We start from the raw sequence: 18,840 nt of genomic DNA, 5'->3' as shown, positions 1-18,840 counted from the left end.
AACTGTCACTCTACAACAGTCAAAAAACAGTTCATGCTCTTTCTGTATGACAATGAATGGCAGGGTCTGCATCCCAGATCACACTGGCAATATTTTCAGATTCACATTGCAAAACCATATCTACTTTTTGGTCTTAATCACAATCATATGTAAATCTCTTTAAGTACTACTATTTTCCAAATGCTTCTTCCCAGATGTGCTGCATTATTAATGGATTGGAATTAAATATAGGGGTTTTAAAATGAACTTGTTTCCAAATATATTAGACTTCATCTTCTCATTTTGACATTATTTCTTGATATTAGTATTTTTCACCAGCACCTTTGCCCCCATTTCTTTATCTTCTGTTGTGTTCATAGCATCCATCCAATTATTACATCTTACAATTTAATTGGTACACTGTTATGATACTTCCAACATCTTTAATTAAGACCCTGTCTTAGTCCATTCAGGCTGTCAATAAAGTGTCATGAACTGCTGGCTTATAAATAACAGAAATTTATTTCTCACAGTTCTGAAGGCTGGGAAGCCTAAGATCGAGGTTCACGAGGATTCGATGTCTGATGAGGGCCTGCTCTGGCCATCTTTTTGCTGTAATCTCACATGATGAAAAGAATGATGGAATTCTCTGGAGCCTCTTTTATAAGGGTACTATTCTTATAAGGGCACAAACTGGGATCTAATCCCCTCCCCATGTGAGGGTTAGGATTTCAACATATGAATTTAGGGGAATACAAACATTCAGACCCTAAAAAGTGACTTAATACTGATTGTTCTGGTGTCTCTGAATGACTCCTTCTAAAAGGATAAACTGCTATTTATCATGATCACAGATTCCTCTCTACCTTTTTTTGTTTCATCCTGAGCAGGGCTCCAATCACATTCCAAACCACTGTCATCATTCATTTCCCAGCTATTATGAATTAATTTTCTGGCCAATACACCCTATTAAATTATTTACTATAATTGTTTTCCCTTTGCACATTGATAAACCTTAAGAGAGGAATTACTGGCAGCCTTGGAGACTGTATGTGTTTGTATGTGGAAACTGGAAGCGATGATGAGAAAGAAGAAATATGATCTAATGGTAGATTAAAAACTCAAAAACACAAACTTGCAAGAGCTTACTTACTCTTTAACTGAAATGACTTGTCCTGGTAACAATTTTTTTTTCTTTTTTCTTTTTTTTTTTGAGATGGAGTCTCGCTCTTGTCACCCAGGCTGGAGTGCAGTGGTGAGATCTGGGCTCACTGCAACCTCTGCTGCCTGAGTTCAAGTGATTCTCCTGCCTCAGCTTTCTGAGTAGCTGGGATTACATGCACCCACCACCACTCCTGGCTAATTTTTGTAGTTTCAGTAGAGATGGGATTTCACCATATTGGCCAGACTGGTCTCGAACTCCTGACCTCAAGTGATCTGCCTGCCTCAGGCACCACCAAAGTGCTGGTATTACAGGCCTGAACCACCATGCCCGGCCTTTCCTGGTAACTGTCTTAACAAGCTGGTTCAGCAAAAGTTTCTGTAATGAATTTTAAAGAAAACAAAATATTCTTCATTATCATCAAGAGCTAATGCAAAGCAGAGGCAGAATTTCATACAGATGCTTACCTTTGTTCTTTAGAATTTATAATCTAGGATGGATACTCTATAAATAAAGAATCATTTGGAACAACTATTGTTCTCTTTCTTTCTTCAACCAGACTTCTATTCCTTCTTTTTCTATCAATCTTGAGTAAAATATTGCACACTGAAAGGGAATACATCCTATTTATAACAACAATCTGTCATACCCGAGTCATCTTTCCTAATGTATCTTCTTTTAGGTTAAAAATATTGATCAGAATACTTACATAACTCCATACAATTCATTTCAATTTTAACAATATCTGAAAGGGGCCTCTAACTTGGGAGGCTGATGAAGGAAGATGTTAAGAAGTTCTGAACCCCTTCTTTGTAATGTAAATGACACTGAAACCAAATGACATATAGGTCAGGTATATTCTGGACTTGCTGCGTGGTAGTCAGTCTGCTAATGGATTTTTTGTAACATCTTTATTTCTCACAATAGCCCTATAAAGTAGGTACTATTATTAGTCCCATTTAACAGATGAGAAAACTGAGTCTTAAAGAAATCAAGGAACATACCCCAGGTTGTATGGGAAGTGCTATTGGCACAGTGGGTGGAGGCCAACGATGCTGCTAAACATTCTACAGTGCATAAGGCAATCCTCACAATCAAGAATTATTTGTCCAAATTGTCAGTTTTGCCAAGGTCGAGAGATCTTGTTCTACACACCTAAGTTTAGTGCCCTAGGATGGATGGAGACTTGTTACTGCAGCAGTTTCACTAGCACATTTTCAGTCACTGACTAGAAAACAGAGAATTCAAATTCAGTCAGCATGCCCTACGCTTTCTTAGGACTCCTGCAGTGTGTGCTATGAAGTCTACTAGCTTCTGGATGCTTAATACTAAATCTTGGGTTTGTTCAAGCTGTTGCTCAAACTTTAAAAGATACAGCCTTTTTATCACTGATTCCTATGACAGACTTGGCTTTCTTCTAGTCTATTCAGCAAAATGCTGCAGTGCTCTCTCTAACCTGAGTGTACTTGCCTGGGGTGTTTCTGATGGCTGGTTTTTACTTGCACAGTCTGTGCCATTTGGTAATATAAAGGGTCGTGGGTAGCTGCAATGTCCTTTGAAGGAAATATTTTCCCCAGACTAGTGTCTGAAGATAAAACCCCTCTTGCAGTTGGGCAATGCCATCCTTCTTGCTAAATAGGATCACCAAACACCCTTCAGACAGCAACAACCCTAAGTAATACTACTGAATCCTGTGCCAGTTTCATGTGGGCCAGCCTTATACCCCATGGTTAGTCTGATACTTTCCCTATTACACTCCTCCTAATGGAACTATTCAAAGACAGAATGAATCAATATTGTTGCCTTGAAAAATTATTCAGAAAAGTTATTCAGAATGGGATGTGATCGAAAGTCAGTCTGTACCTTTTTTATATTTAGCCTCCCGGAATGGAAACTGCCTGAGAATAGGAACTGAAGTTTTTGAAGGTGATATGCAGAGTCAAACATGATGAAGCTTGGGAGTGTTTAATATTAACAGTATTTTCATCAAAAAATTAGCAGATGTTCTCTGATTACTTTTATAACAAGTTGGGGCATTTAGATAAAATAAATAGACAACTTGGAGGGAGTTCAGAATAAAACCATAAAAATGAGTGGTTAGAGGAAAGAGGGAATCAGTTATGTGCCGGCTAAACAAGAATGAAAGAATGACCCCTGATAAATGAAAGGTGTATGTATCAGAGCAAATTGCTTAGCTGTTGATAGGCTGTTGAGTCAGACAGCTACTACCTCTGGAGTCATATATTTTGAGATTAACTGAGCAATTTTTCCCCTCTCTGCACTTAAATTCCCTTGCCCCAATGCTAATTTAATTGCTCCATAAGGAGTCATCTATCACAGTTGGTAGGAGTCAAAGCATTACCCAAGACTTTGTGAGAATGTTTCTTTTCTATTCTCCAAAGACTTGAGATCATTCAAAATCTGCTAAAAATAAAATGTTTCTAATAATAAAAGTTCTTCCATCCATAATAATAATCCTACGACACCCTGAAGAAGGTGGGGACCAGGTAATAGAAACATGGAGAAAATGGTAAAGAAAAGATACGATGTTGGTAAGTAACTTGAAGAACAAATAAGTAAGATCAGAGGTTTCTGGATCAGAAATCTATACAGAATTCATAAGTATATCTCAAATATACTTATTCTCAAATACGTTGTCAAATATGCTTATTTGAGTTATACTTATGAATTCTGACTTGTTGGCTGGGGATCTCCATCCATGTAACTGATATGACCATATCTAAAATACTGTGGAATTTGGAACATCACATTCTGAGAAGAACATTGTCATCAGAGAAGGATAACCTGAATGAAAAGAGTTTGAAGAGGTAAATGAAGGAGCTGTGGATGACTAACCAAAGATAATTTAAATGCTGAAATCATAACCATCTTTAAATGTCTGAAGAATAGCAAAACAAAACAGAATTTAGATTCTTTCTTGGTATCATGGAGTGAAGAACAAAGACCAATGGGTGGAAATTTTACCAACACAACTTTCTAATTAACAGAAGAGAAAATGACGAATAACTTGGACTGTACATTAATGGAAGGGCCGCCTGTAGAGAAAGGTAAGAGTCACCTGAATAAAAGAATGATCTGTTAGATTCATACATGAGATTCATGTATAAATAGGAGAGATAAGACTGAACTATTGCTAATGTCTATTCTGACAATATGATCCTTTAACTGTGTTGAGTACACCTATTTTCTTTTTTATTTATTTATTTATTTATTTATTTATTTATTTATTTTTATTATACTTTAAGTTATAGGGTACATGTGCATAACGTGCAGGTTTGTTACATATGTATACTTATGCCATGTTGGTGTGCTGCACCCATCAACTCGTCAGCACCCATCAATTCATCATTTATATCATGTATAACTCCCCAATGCAATCCCTCCCTCCTCCCCCCTCCCCCCTCCCCATGATAGGCCCCAGTGCGTGATGTTCCCCTTCCCGAGTCCAAGTGATCTCATTGTTCAGTTCCCACCTATGAGTGAGAACATGCGGTGTTTGGTTTTCTGTTCTTGTGATAGTTTGCTAAGAATGATGGTTTCCAGCTGCATCCATGTCCCTACAAAGGACGCAAACTCATCCTTTTTTATGGCTGCATAGTATTCCATGGTGTATATGTGCCACAAACCCACAGCTAATATCATACTGAATGGGCAAAAACTGGAAAAATTCCCTCTGAAAACTGGCACAAGACAGGGATGCCCTCTCTCACCACTCCTATTCAACATGGTGTTGGAAGTTCTGGCTAGGGCAATCAGGCAAGAGAAAGAAATCAAGGGTATCCAGTTAGGAAAAGAAGAAGTCAAATTGTCCCTGTTTGCAGATGACATGATTGTATATTTAGAAAACCCCATCGTCTCAGCCCAAAATCTCCTTAAGCTGATAAGCAACTTCAGCAAAGTCTCAGGATACAAAATTAATGTGCACAAATCACAAGCATTCTTATACACCAGTAACAGACAAGCAGAGAGCCAAATCAGGAATGAACTTCCATTCACAATTGCTTCAAAGAGAATAAAATACCTAGGAATCCAGCTTACAAGGGATGTAAAGGACCTCTTCAAGGAGAACTACAAACCACTGCTCAGTGAAATCAAAGAGGACACAAACAAATGGAAGAACATACCATGCTCATGGATAGGGAGTACACCTATTTTCTAATGATATTCAAATAAATGATTGAAATGTTTTCAGTTCTTGCCTAGACACATTTATCCATGTTCTACTTCTACTGATATGCATTAAAACCAGTTTTATATGGAAGGGTATTAAGAGAAACATAAATAATATTAATCAGCTTCCATTCTTAAATATTTGTTAAATATTTCAGAATTGTTCCCATACCCTCATTCACCCCTTCTCCTCTACTGTCACTCTTAATTCAGACCTCATCAACTCTCACTTGGATAACTGCAACAGTTTCTGAATTGGTGTTGTTTTCCCCACACCCTCTGCCATTCATTCCCTGTTCCTGGTAATACCAATGTGACAGAGGTGGCCCAGTGAGCCCCCTCCCCCAGTTAAAACAGGCTGCTAGCTCCTGTCTGCCCATGAATAAAGGCTAATCTTATAATCACAGCACTGGAGATCCTTGGCTCATGGACTCTGCCTCTCACACCTGCCTTATCCCTGCTGTCCTTCTCCTGGAAATGTCCCTCCTGGAATAATGGATCTATTGTAATCTCTAAAGGGGACATGCTATCCCACATTTTTAAGACCTTGTGCATAATGTGTCAATTGCTTTGAATATTCTTCCCCAATACATATCCACTTTGCCCAACTTTGGTTTTTAATCATCAAATACAAAATATTTATTAATAAGATCTTTAAATAATCAGTATGTTTTATCTCCTCAACAATTTAGGCTCAGGTAGAACTACCTGAGAATAAAGTGGAAAAGAAATAAGAAACAACAGTCATTACATTGAATTGTGTTCTACATAACCTATTTCACAATCAGTTACCCTTGATTTTCTTGATTCTAGAATGTCAAGTCCATTACTTCCATCACTATATTTTGAGCATTTTATTGAAATGCAGTGTTCTCCATGGTAATTATCAGTTTTTCTCACATTTAAGAGATGTGGGGCTGGGCGCCATGGCTCATGCCTGTAATCCCAGCACTTTGGGAGGCTGAGGCGGGTGGATAACCTGAGGTCAGGAATTCCAGACCAGCCTGGTGAAACCCCATCTCTACCAAAAATACAAAAAGTAGCTGGGTGTGGTGGTGTGCACCTGTAATCCTAGCTACTCAGGACGCTGAGGTTGGAGAATCAGTTGAACCCAGGAAGCGCAAGTTGCAGTAAACCAAGATGACGCCACTGCACTCCAGTCTGGGAGATAGAGTGAGACTCCATCTCAAAAAAAAAGAAGAGAAAAAGAAAGAAAAACTGTGGTAGTATTGTATTTCTTCTTATGAAAAACAATTACCAACTTATAAATATTAATCTTATTTTTCTCTTTTGCCATGTACTATACCTCAGCAAGAGCCCTGATCAAATGCAGAGTGTGACTTCTGATATCAGGCTAATGAAAATGCTCTGCTTCTAAAATACTAAAAACAGACTATCTTGCATTTAAAATGGGCAGTGCACAATTGTGTTTACATGTTCCGTTACATAACATTCATCACCCTCAATATATAATATGAGTAGTTCAAGTACACTTTAAATATACATCTTTTCATAAATGCATATTTAAAAACAGATTTGGCATCCTTCATGTAAAGCTACATGTAGGTGTGGAGTTTTTGGTGAACTACAATAAGAGGAATGCCATAAAGATGAATTTAGTCTGATAACTGGAACCCCCAATAGTACATCATCATAATCAAAGCTTTAAATGCAATAATGTTTAGGAATTGAGCTGGCACCAGGGAGACTAAGTTCTCAAGTCAATATTTGAAAATTGGAGCTGTTGTGTGAAATGAAGTGCTGAACTGGAGAGCTGCCAACAGCTGAAAGCCCACATGTAGGAGCTGTGACTGAGAATATATAGAGTTTCCAAACGAAGCCAAGGAAGTGATATACAGGGAGAGTTTGTCTGATTATCATGTCTTGTACTAGCCCAGTCTCTGGACTCGGACTTTTTATTGCTCTCTTTCTCTTCCTGTCCATAGATCCTTTAACTTACAGTTCTGTTTCCCTAAGTGAACTTGGGTATGCTTAGCTGCTCTTTGAAGCCAAGGAAGACCAGAAAGATACAATTATTTTTTGGTGGTGAGCGGGGCTTGGTTTTTGTGTCAGCCCTGTTAAGATAAACATCACACACCATTGTACAAGATGCAGAAATATATTCAAAACAAATTGAGAAAACCATATTTGTATATTTGTTTCAGAGTTGGGAGAACCTTAGATTAACGTCGTGATTACCCCTCTAAAAAAATTCAGGTGGAAATATTGAATACATTCTAAATTAAGCACCTGGACATTCGCTAAGTATGTATAAGTTTTTTCTTCCATTCAGTACAAAAATCTTAAGCTCCTTTTCCCTCAAGTGCCTTTGTATCTCTCTCACAGACACACCAGAGTGCTAGTGTCTGCTTGGCAAAGAAAAGATATGAGACCCTGATATTGTTTCAGTCACAGTTCAACCAGGAAAACAGACCCTGTGCTATGTAATTCAACAGAGGAAATTCGATATGTGGAATTAGTTACAGAGGTGTTGGAAGAGCTAGAAAGCCAAACAGGGGACTGGGAGGCAACCAGAGATTATCAACAGCAAAAAGCTGCCACAACTCCAAAGGCTGAAAAGATATGGGGATGATAAATTGTGACCAGATCTCAGAGACCAGCCATTATGGTGGGAGTGTGAAATACGATGGAAGCTGCACAGCTGAAGCAGAAGCCATAGAATGAAATGTTTTTTGACAGGAAATGAAGCCATGGAGGAGGCACAACATCTGCCAGAGATGCTACTCAAACAGGAGTTAGACAGGATCAGGCAGGCATCTTTTTTTCCTACCCTCCAATCCCCTATCAATGTCTCCCACTGGCCAAACCTGGCAGGAAGCCAGGAGCAAGGAATGCTGGGAAGTGTAGTTTTGGGGAACGGTCTTGTAAAGTGCAGAACAAAACAGCAAAGATAGGAAATGAATCTGAGAACAAACTGGCAAATTACTGACATGGTTACACAACCAATCAGAATAAACTCTTATAAATGAGTAGGATAGCAATAATTTGATTTGTAGTCCTCTTTCCCTAAAACTGCCTCCAGGTATAGAAAATTTAATCTGTGGTCAGAGACTGTGGCATACAGTTAAGGAATACAGAGTTGATCTACCTTCCAATGGCAACTTTGTTATTCATGAGTTCCTGGACTTGTGTAAATGTAATCCACCTATCAGACAAATTTTGACTAAAGACTTATGGTGTGCTGGGGTAAGGGGAGGTAAGTGTTTTAATATAGTTTTTTTAAAAATGCTGAACTAGGTAATACTTTACAAAATTAAGAACTCCATTTTATTGTACAAACTGTGGACTTAACAGACACACACCCACGCACACATACACGGAAATTTCCAGAAACAAGAGAATATATAGCCAGGAAAGGCTTCAAGAGAGAAAGTTCTTGAGGAGAGTGTTAAAGAAGTAGTTTGAATTAATACAGGAGGAGGATGAAATAGTTTTGTCAGGTAAAAGCAAAAAGAGAGTGAAGGCACAAATGAAGTTGGCCTTTTCTTGGTTCAGTGAAGTAGCTGTTCAGATTACCAAACAGGATATGAGTTAGGGAGACCGGGAGTAAAAGGTAATTGAATATTGGCATGGAATCAGGGGATTAACAGGTAGACTAAAGCATCACATAGGCCAGCAGCTATTTTCACAGTTTTGCTGCCCCAGCCCACAACCATCAGTAACAGTGGCTGTGATTCAGAGGTGGGGAGGCAAAATATGCCCCTTCTATGCCCTCTTCTAATAAAATTTGAGTGGAAAAAAAGCACAGGAGGGAACTATTTAACATCCTTCCTTAGAAGAATATCAGGAAGTTTTTCCTCTAATCTACTTCCTAATGCATTTTAAATGTGTTCCTTCCTCCTCTTAGCTATTCTTTAGCCCTATGGTGAATTCGTTTATCATTATCAAATATATCTCTACTTATTCATGGGTCTCTCTAACCTCCATAACTAAGTTATAATTTCCTTAAATAAGAACAGAGGTGATATCTACCTATACGCACCCTGTGAATGGTCAAGACATATCACTATTATTTCTTTGGTGTCTTATGGGTTTTTTTTTTTTCAAATTATTCAATCAATTGCTGCAAAAGAAAAGGGTTTATCCCTTATCATCAGATAGTTACATTAAAAAAAAATTCCTTAGTAATCAACACACCGGATTATAATTAAAATAATGTTTTAGTTCCTGTGGAATGCACTTCTTAGACTATTTTTTATCCATGATATTATTCACTATATGGTAATGTGGTAATGGCAGTCCACTGTGTTTAGATGTTTCTATTAAATATTTCAATTTATCCCATGAACATGAGTTTCATTTTTAGAGTAGAAAGTATTCATTTTACTACAGTAGAAGAATAGGCCCAGTAAGCCTAAAATGAAAATGGCATATTTTATAAATAGGTAATAATATCCAAAGACAGTTTTACTGCCTAGAAACCTCCAGATTTAATGTTATATAAATAAAATATCCATTTTATATCAATGCTGTACCATCTGCAGTCATGTGAACTGAAGTTTACAACTGACTATCCATGCATTGATTTAAAAACATGGACTGATTATTAAGCAAAATATTAGAAATCAGTTATTCAGCTGGACAGAAAGGAGCACAAATATTTATTTGAGAAGTCTAATCTCACCAAACATCAAACATGAGTATTCATTTTAACTTTTAATATTCAGATTATATTCAGAATTTTGAAAAAGGTGAGCAGATTAGACATCATTTTGTTCAACATCTGTAGACCCTTACTGGTGCTGTAAATCAATCAAGAAAAGAGACAGAATTGTTCAACTCTACATCCACAGAGCCTGTTATATGATAAAATGGACACATTTACACAGTTTACGGAATACTTTTCCTGAACTCTGAACTTCCAAATATTATCCTCTTTCTTCCAACTCTAGCTAACTCCAGTAGGCAGAATAATGACCTCCCAAGATGTTTATGTCCTTATCCTCATAAACTAAATTTATTACCCTATGTGGCAAAAGGGTCTTTGTAATGTGATAAAGGAACTTGAAATAGATTATCCTGAATTCTCAAGGTGATCCCAATCTATCACAACGTTCCTTGTAAAAAGCAGGAAGATTAGAATCAGAGAAAGAGATATGATATTGGAAGCAAAAGTCAGAGAGAAAGCCATGGAAGGTGCAAGGCTTCAGGTCTTGAAGACAGAGGAAGGGGCCATTAGCCAGGGAATGCAGGCAGCCTTCAGAACCTGGAAAGGTAAGGAAAAGGGCTGACTTCCAGGGCTTCCAGAAGAAAGCAACCCTTTAAACACCTTACTTTTAAGATTTCTGACCTCCCAGACTGCAAGATGATAGATTTGTATAGTTTTAAAACTCTAAGTTTATGATAGTTTATTATAGAGCAATAGAAAACTAATAAACCAATGATCTTGAACACTACTGTATCTCTACCTCACCACTCCTGGTCACTATTATCCCACCACCATCTGGTTTCCTCACTTATCTCTTTTCTGAATTGGTTACCTTTACTGGCATTCACTGGTCACCAATAATGACAATGTTGCCAAATCCAGTGATTGCTTTTTGGCCTCTTGTTACCTGACTGCTCAACCTGTAGTGGGAAAGGTCTCCTGTCTATGTTCTCCATTCATTGGGCTCCTCGGTTTGCATGGGCTCCTCGGTTTCCCTCAGTTTCCATCTAGTAATGGGTGGTGTGGTAGGCAACTTCTGACCTGGCTCCCAGTGATTTCCCCTCCTTGGATTTGCACCCTTATGTAATGGGCCTTTGTGTGTAAACTGAACCTAGTGACTTGTTTCTAATGAACAGAACAAACATACCATGTTACTGACGGCATGTTACTGACGGCAGCAGCAGCCCATCTGGAGCAGCTGCTACAAGGATTTCAGCCACAGCAGGATAGGCATGGCTGGAGCTGTGCACTCTGTGGAGCAGGCAGGGGCCAGGAGCAGGTGATCCTAGTGGGAGCCCCAGGCTCTACCAAATTTCCAGGGTGGAAGCCTATGCTGCTGGGTCCAGCTGCAGCTGCCCAGCCACAGCTCCAAACCTGGGCATCCTTGCACTCTCAGGGGCCCAGGAAGCCCCCTGGTCCCACAGACTTAGAAGTACCTGCTCTCACTCTCTGGCCTCTCCGCACTTCCGGTGCCTATTCCAGTGTAGAGCAAAGTAGTGGCTGAGCCTGGATGCTGTTGCAACCCAGCCAGGTGTGCATGTACTTGGGGCAGCATGGACACACCAGCTCCCTGCGGCCTCAGTCCCCCTCTGGACTTTGGGCACCTACAAGTATAGAAGAGAGGCTGGCAGTGGTGGCTGAGGGCAGCTCGGCACGGGCCTGCAGGTGTCCCTTGGCACAGAAAGCCTGGGTGCTGTGGACAGCATGTTGTTGGCAGTGGGAGGCAGACAGTTTCCTGGGTGGGAGGGGGCAGGTCACCAGTGAAATTCTACCTTCAAGCCAGAGACAGCCTGAAGCCTGGGGGCCGGGCTGCCAGTTACCAGTGGTGTCTATGACAGGGAGTGAGAACTTCCTTGATGCCTTTTGGCCAATCAGATGGTGCTTTTTCCAGGCCCACCCATGGCCACCCATGGACCAATCAGTATGCACGCCCTCCCTTCTGAGCCCATAAAAACCCCAGACTCAGACTAGTTGGACAACCTGTCTGCAGATGGGAGCTACCCACTTTGGGTCTCCTCTCAGCTGAGAGCTGTTGTGTCACTCAATAAAACTCCTCTCTGCCTTGCTCACCCTCCAGTTGTCCATGTAACCTCATTCTTCCTGGACCTGGGGAAAGAATTTGGGACCTGCTGAATGGTGGGAGTGAAAGGAGCTGTAACATGTTCCTGGTCAGCTTACCAAGCTGCGGTCAGTGACACACTCTTGGACTGCAGGAGTGAAGAGTGGCAACTCTTCTGGGGGCCCAGGACTTGGGATTCTCCAAGCCACAGCTGCTGTAACACTATAGCCCTCCTGCCCTCTGCTGGCACCAGGTGGCTACCCCATGTGACAGGAAGCAGTGGCAGGGCTGGGCCATTTCAGGAGCCTCAGGCCAGAGTGGGGTGGTGGAACTGAAAGAGCTGTAACACAAATGGGCTGAAACACGCCCCCTGGAACATGCCCCCCAGCAACTCATCATGATGTGGACGATGAGTAGAAAAAACCTGTGGCCCTTGTAGGAGCCCAGACTTCAGGGTTCCGTGAGCCAGATTGGTGACACACTAAAACACCCTCTTTGGGGCTTTGCAGTTCCTGGCATCTCTGAGCTTTCAGGCACCACCACATTCCCCTTGTACAGATGCTGGTGGTCACAATAGAAGCCACTTGCAGTGTGTCTGGTCCAGCCACAGCCTCTCACGGAGGCAGCACCTGTACTGGCACCTGGAGTTGCCTGCCCCACCACAGCAGCTGGCATGCCTGGCTGTACACAGTGGCTGGACCCTGTGCTTGGTCACTCACACACCCCTCACCACTCCATGCCTGGCTCACCCTTGGCAGGCATGGGATCTGGGATGGTAACACAAGCTGAATGCAGCCTGTAGAACTAAATGGGTGGAACAAGCCCAGCAAGAGTCAGCAAAACTCAAGCAGAGGCACCACCAGTCACAGAGGTTTCTGGCTAACAAAGTAACACCTGAAGGATCCTGTGACATTACTGCTGAAATTAAGTTACAAAAAGACAGTCACCCCCAGTTGCCATACCATTTTATCCTCTTGCTTGCTTGCTCTGATGAAGCCAGCTGTCATATGAACGGCTCTATGGAAACATCCATTTGGCAAAGAACCGATGGAGCCCTCTGGCCAACAGCTGTAGAAAACCTGGGGTCTCAGTGCGACAGCCATGAAGAAGTGAATCCTGCTAACAACGTAAGTGGACCCTGGATTTTAGTCTTTCCCCAGTTGAGCCTTGAGATGAGATTGCAGCCTGACAAATACCTGGATTGTAGCCTTGTGAGAATTTGAGGCAGATGCACTCACCTAAACTGCACTGCTTCCTAACCCACAGAAACTATGAGACAATAAATGTTGGCTGTTTTAAGCCGTTAAGTTTTAAGGTAATATGTTACACAGCAATAGATAACTAACACAGATGGTCATAAAGAGGATATACCTAGACATGAGGAAGATGGGACTCTTGATTGTGTAACCAGACCTTACAGTTAAAAAGTAAACCATGATGTCTCTTAACAAGAACAGAAAAAGCAATGTGTTATTGTTTCAAAGACTGAAACACAGTTTAGGGATCATAATGTAGTCCAGGATTTAACTCATCCCTAATTTACCAGGTTATCTTATTCTCCCTCCAGTAGCTGAAGTCTGTTGACTTCCACCTTCATGCTCCACCATGGTAGAAACTCAGTTCTCTTTTTCCAGCTTGGCTTCTTTGCCAAGCAGCCACCTCACCCCATCTTCTTTCTCATGGCTTCTACTTGCATGTGCTTTGGTCACCTCATGAACCCTGCCGCTTACTTTCTCTGCATGTGTTTCTCAATACATATATTTCGTTTGCTAGGGCTGCCATGAGAAAGTGCCACAAACTGGTTAAAGAACAGAAAGGTATTGTCTCACAGTTCTGGAGGCTAGAAGGCTAACATGTAAGTGTGGACAGGATTGCCTCCTCCTGACAGCTGTGAAGAAGAATCTGTTCCATGTCTTTCTCATAGTGTCTGCTTTGTTGTTGTTGTATTTGTTGTCATTCCTTGGTTTGTAGAAGTATTATCCCCACTGTCTGCCTTCATCTTTTTTTATTTATTTTATTTTATTTGAGACAGAGTCTAGCTCTGTTACCCAGGCAGGAGTGCAGTGGCACAATCTCAGCTCACTGCAACTTCTGCCTCCCAGGTTCAAGTGATTCTCCTGCCTCAGCCTCCTGAGTAGCTAGGACTACAGGCGCATGCCATCATGCCTGGCTAATTTTTGTATTTTTAGTAGAGTCGGGGTTTCACTATGTTGGCCAGGCTGATCTTGAACTCTTAACCTTGTGATCCACCCGCTCGGCCTCCCAAAGTGCTGGGATGAGCTACAGCACCCAGCTATGTCTGCCTTCATCTTAACATGATGTTCCTTTGTGCGTGCATTGGTGTTCAAAATCCTTCTTCTTATAAGGCCACAAGTCACATTGGATTAGGTGCCTTACTTCAGTATGACTTATTTCTAACTTAACTAATTGCATTAGCAACAATCCTATATTCAAATAAGAGCATATTCTGAGACAGGGTGAGTTAGCATTTTAATATATTAATTTGGGGGGGGATGTAATTTAAACCATAACAACACCTCCTGCCACCTCTGTCTGTATGACCCCAGATTCATGGTAAAAAGAACCCTGTTGATCCACTTGGTTATTGCTGATTTATTTGATCAAGGTTCTCACACCAAGACTTCCTTACAGAACTATAAATTGTTTGAATTTTGATGAAAGACCATGTGACCCAGATCATAGTCATCTGTGTATCTGGATAATTAATGACATAGGGCTGATTCCCTCCATAGTGATCTGTGAAAGATAATCACTTTGAAAGGAGTTATGGGGAATAGGCACAAATTCCCAAGCTTGCCCTCTCCATTAAAACTTAGATGACATTTCTGCCCCCTCGCCCCAATTTTACACCCTCTTCTTTGGTGCTCAGCGTTAAGCCATTCTTTCTCCACTTGCTGTTTACATCTTAGTTCTTCAGGAACTTGTTCTCAGCCCTACACTTTCTTTCTAAACAATTTGCTCTTGGCAACTTCATCCAAATCTATAGCTTCACCTGCCACTTTAGACTTCAAAGTGTATTCCCACAGCCTAAGACACTCTATTAAGCAAATTTATTCAACTACTTGCTTAGCCTCTCTACCTAGGTGTCACATAAGTACCTTAGACTCAACGGATCAAAACCTGAACTCACCAGTTCACCTCCACAAACATACCTCTCCCCACGCTCACCCCATCTTGGGATCCTCCTAGTCCCTCCAACGGGAACACTGGTAGTGCCTCCCTCTCACCATGTACTCTGACACATTCATTCAGTTACCAAGGCCTATGGCTTCCTCCTACATATTTCTCAAAATTTTCCCCTTGTAGATATTCCTACCATTGCACCTTAATTCAGGGCCTCTTCACTTCTTTCTTGGATTATATGAATTCTCAATTTGGCTTTCAGAATATTATTTTTCAAAGTATGTTGCGGGAAGTCAGAGACCCTGAATGGAGGGACGGGCTGAAGCCATGGCAGAAGAACATAAACTGTGAAGATTTCATGGACATTTATTAGTTCCCCAAATTAATACTTTTATAATTTCTTACGCCTGTCTTTACTGCAATCTCTGAACATAAATCGTGAAGATTTCATGGACACTTATCACTTCCCCAATCAATACCCTCGTGATTTTGTATGCCTGTCTTTACTTTAATCTCTTAATTCCGTCATCTTTGTAAGTTGAGGAGGATGTGTGTCACCTCAGGACCCTGTGATGATTGCGTTTACTGCATAAATTGTTTGTAGAGCATGTGTGCTTGAACAATGTGAATCTAGGCACCTTGAAAAAAGAACAGGATAACAGCAATGTTCAGGGAACAAGGGAGATAACCTGATTGCCAGTGAGCTGGGCGGAACAGAGCCATATTTCTCTTCTTTCAAAAGCAAATAGGAGAAATAATGCTAAATTCTTTTCTCAGCAAGGAACATCTCTGAGAAAGAGAATGGCCCCTGAGGATAGGACTCTGAAATGGCCCCTTTGGAGGCAGCCATCTTTTATGATCGAAGATGAAGGGATGAAATAAGCCCTGGTCTCCTGTAGTGCTCCCAGGCTTATTAGGACAAGGAAACTACTGCCTAATAAATTTTGGTCAGACAGGTTGTCTGCTCTCAAACCCTGTCTCCTGATAAGATGTTATCAATGACAATGCATGTCCAAAACTTCATGAACAATTTTAATTTCACCCTGTCCTGTGGTCCTATGATCTCACCCTGTCTCCATTTGCTTTGTGATATTTTATTACCCTGTGAAGCATGTGATCTCTGTGACCCACACCCTATTTGTACACTCCCTCCCCTTTTGAAAATCGCTAATAAAAATTTGCTGGTTTTATGGCTCAGGGAGCATCATGGAACCTGCTGACATGTGATGTCTCCCCCAGATACCCAGCTTTAATAATTTCTCTCATACTCTTTCCCTTTATTTCTCAGACCAGCTGATGCTTAGGGAAATAGAAAAGAACCCACGTGAACTATGGACTTCTAAGTACATTCCCACAGCCTAAGCCACTCTATTAAGCATATTTATTCAACTACTTGCTTAGCCTCTCTACCTAGGTATCACATAAGTACCTTAGACTCAATAGGTCCAAATCTGAACTCACCAGTTCACCTCCCACAAACATACCTCTCCCAAAGCTCACCCCATCTTGGGATCCTCCCTGCCCCTCCAATGAGAACACTGGCAGTGCCTCCCTCTCACCATTTACCCTGACACATTCACTCAGTTACCAAGGCCTATGGCTTCCTCCTACATATTTCTCAAATTTTTCCCCTCATAGCTATATTCCCACCTTTGCACCTTAATTCGGGGCCTCTTCATTTCTTTCTTGAATTATATGAATTCTCAATTCAGCTTTCAGAATATTATTTTTCAAAGTATAAAAGTTATTTCCCTATTTCCTTCAAAAAATCACTTCATAATGTCTGATGTATTAGGGATAAATTTGAAGAACATAAAATATTTAATGTCTAGGACTCTGCCAAATTTTTCCAGCCCTTCATCTCCTGCTGTATGTTAAGGGATACGTACTGCAAGATATTAATAAACCATTTAAAAGGATTCTGTGATCAACTGCAATCTCGTCTTGTTCATCTTCACAAAAATATTCCCTGGAATTTGATTTAGATATAATTTATGTCAGCATTTATCCAAATTCCCACTGAATTTTGTATGTTACATTATCATAGTCTTTACCACATTGTGCTATAATAATCAATTTACTTGGTTATTTTGCCTATTAGAAAATAAATTCCCTATAGACAGAATCTATTTTGCTTTATGCTCCCAGAGCCAAGTGGCATGCTAAATAATTTGTTGTTAAATAAATGTATAAATATATTAAATGCTATAGTGAATAAACTGCAGTTCTTGCCTTTAAGGAATCATATTGGAGGAAACACATGTTTAATAAATAATTGTAGTACCAACTTAGATATCTACTACTAAAGTGATACTAACAAAGTGCAACAGGCTAGAATGAGATGAGATATGTCTTGAGGGAGCCTGAAGAGTTGAAGAGGATGGAGTCCGATATTCTTGTTAAGGAGACTAGGACAAGAGGAATTCAAGACACCATTCAACATCCTAATCCTAGAAAAAATGATGGCTCACAAGTCCCTCCCTTTGGAAGAATCATTCCTTCACGTGGATAATCACATGAATCTTTGCTTTCAATCTAAGAAAGAAGCTTTTCCAAGTTCACACAATAATCTGCCCAAGTCTAGTAATCTGATGAGAAAGATTTGCAGTCTAAGGAAAGGATTTTGTGGCAGAGCCTGTTAACAATGTGAAGGGCTGCTTTATAAGATAGCAAATTTCTCATCACTGGAGATGTCCAACCCAAAACTGAATAACCAACTTTCAGGGAATTTTTTAAAAGGTGCCCCCATACTGGGTGGAAAGATAACTCATTTTATATAAGGTCAGTTCCCAGCATGAAATTAACTATTCTTTGTTTCTAATAGTTACCAATAAAATACACCTTTTCAGATCCTAATAATAGAAAAGAGATTTGATAGAACTACTTTACTTTTTAAAGTCTGTATCTTCCAGGCTTCATATCAGACAGTACATAAAAGACATGTTTCTTCTATCTGTTCATTAAATTTCTCAAGTTTTGACTTTTTTCTTTCACTTTTAACACTATTAAAATTCCTTTTAGTTCTGTTTACATGTTGTATATGTATGTGCATGTGTGTGTATGCATGTGTACACATGAGGGAGAGAGAGAAAGTATGCTCTACGGAGTTGAATGTCAAGAGGGATTTATTTTTGTTCTTTCCAAATACTTGGTCAAAAGAGTTACATCTGCAGCACATTACAAGGTTAACAAGGGATTCAAATGTTGAAATGCCATTCATCTTGAAGGAGCAAGTGCCCAGTCTTCTATAAATGAAATGCCATGTTATTTTTAGATTTTTTTTTTTTTTTTTTTTTTTGCCAAGAGGATCCAGGACATGGTGAACAATGTACAGTCTGATTAGCAAACCTATTTAAACATGTGAATGTCTGCGGTTCCTTAATGTTACTCACAATAAGTCTATGGCAAGCCTATTCCCTTAGCGAGGGTGCATTATTTAGTTCATAAATTTAAAAGAGACCAAAAAAAAAAAAAAAGCCTTTCAAAGAATTCAGGCTTGTTTACTAATAACAGAACATGGAAGTATGAAGTGAGAGTTCTATTAGAGTATAGTTCTTGTTAAGTAGGGCACTGAAGTGAATTTCCAACCCAAGGTTCTCTTAAAGAGTTTTCACTGACATCTATTTTGCTAGATCT

This window comes from Rhinopithecus roxellana, chromosome 18 (genome assembly GCF_007565055.1).
Source record: "Rhinopithecus roxellana isolate Shanxi Qingling chromosome 18, ASM756505v1, whole genome shotgun sequence".
Classification (NCBI taxonomy): Eukaryota; Metazoa; Chordata; class Mammalia; order Primates; family Cercopithecidae; genus Rhinopithecus; species Rhinopithecus roxellana.
Note: the sequence above shows the minus strand (reverse complement) of the source record.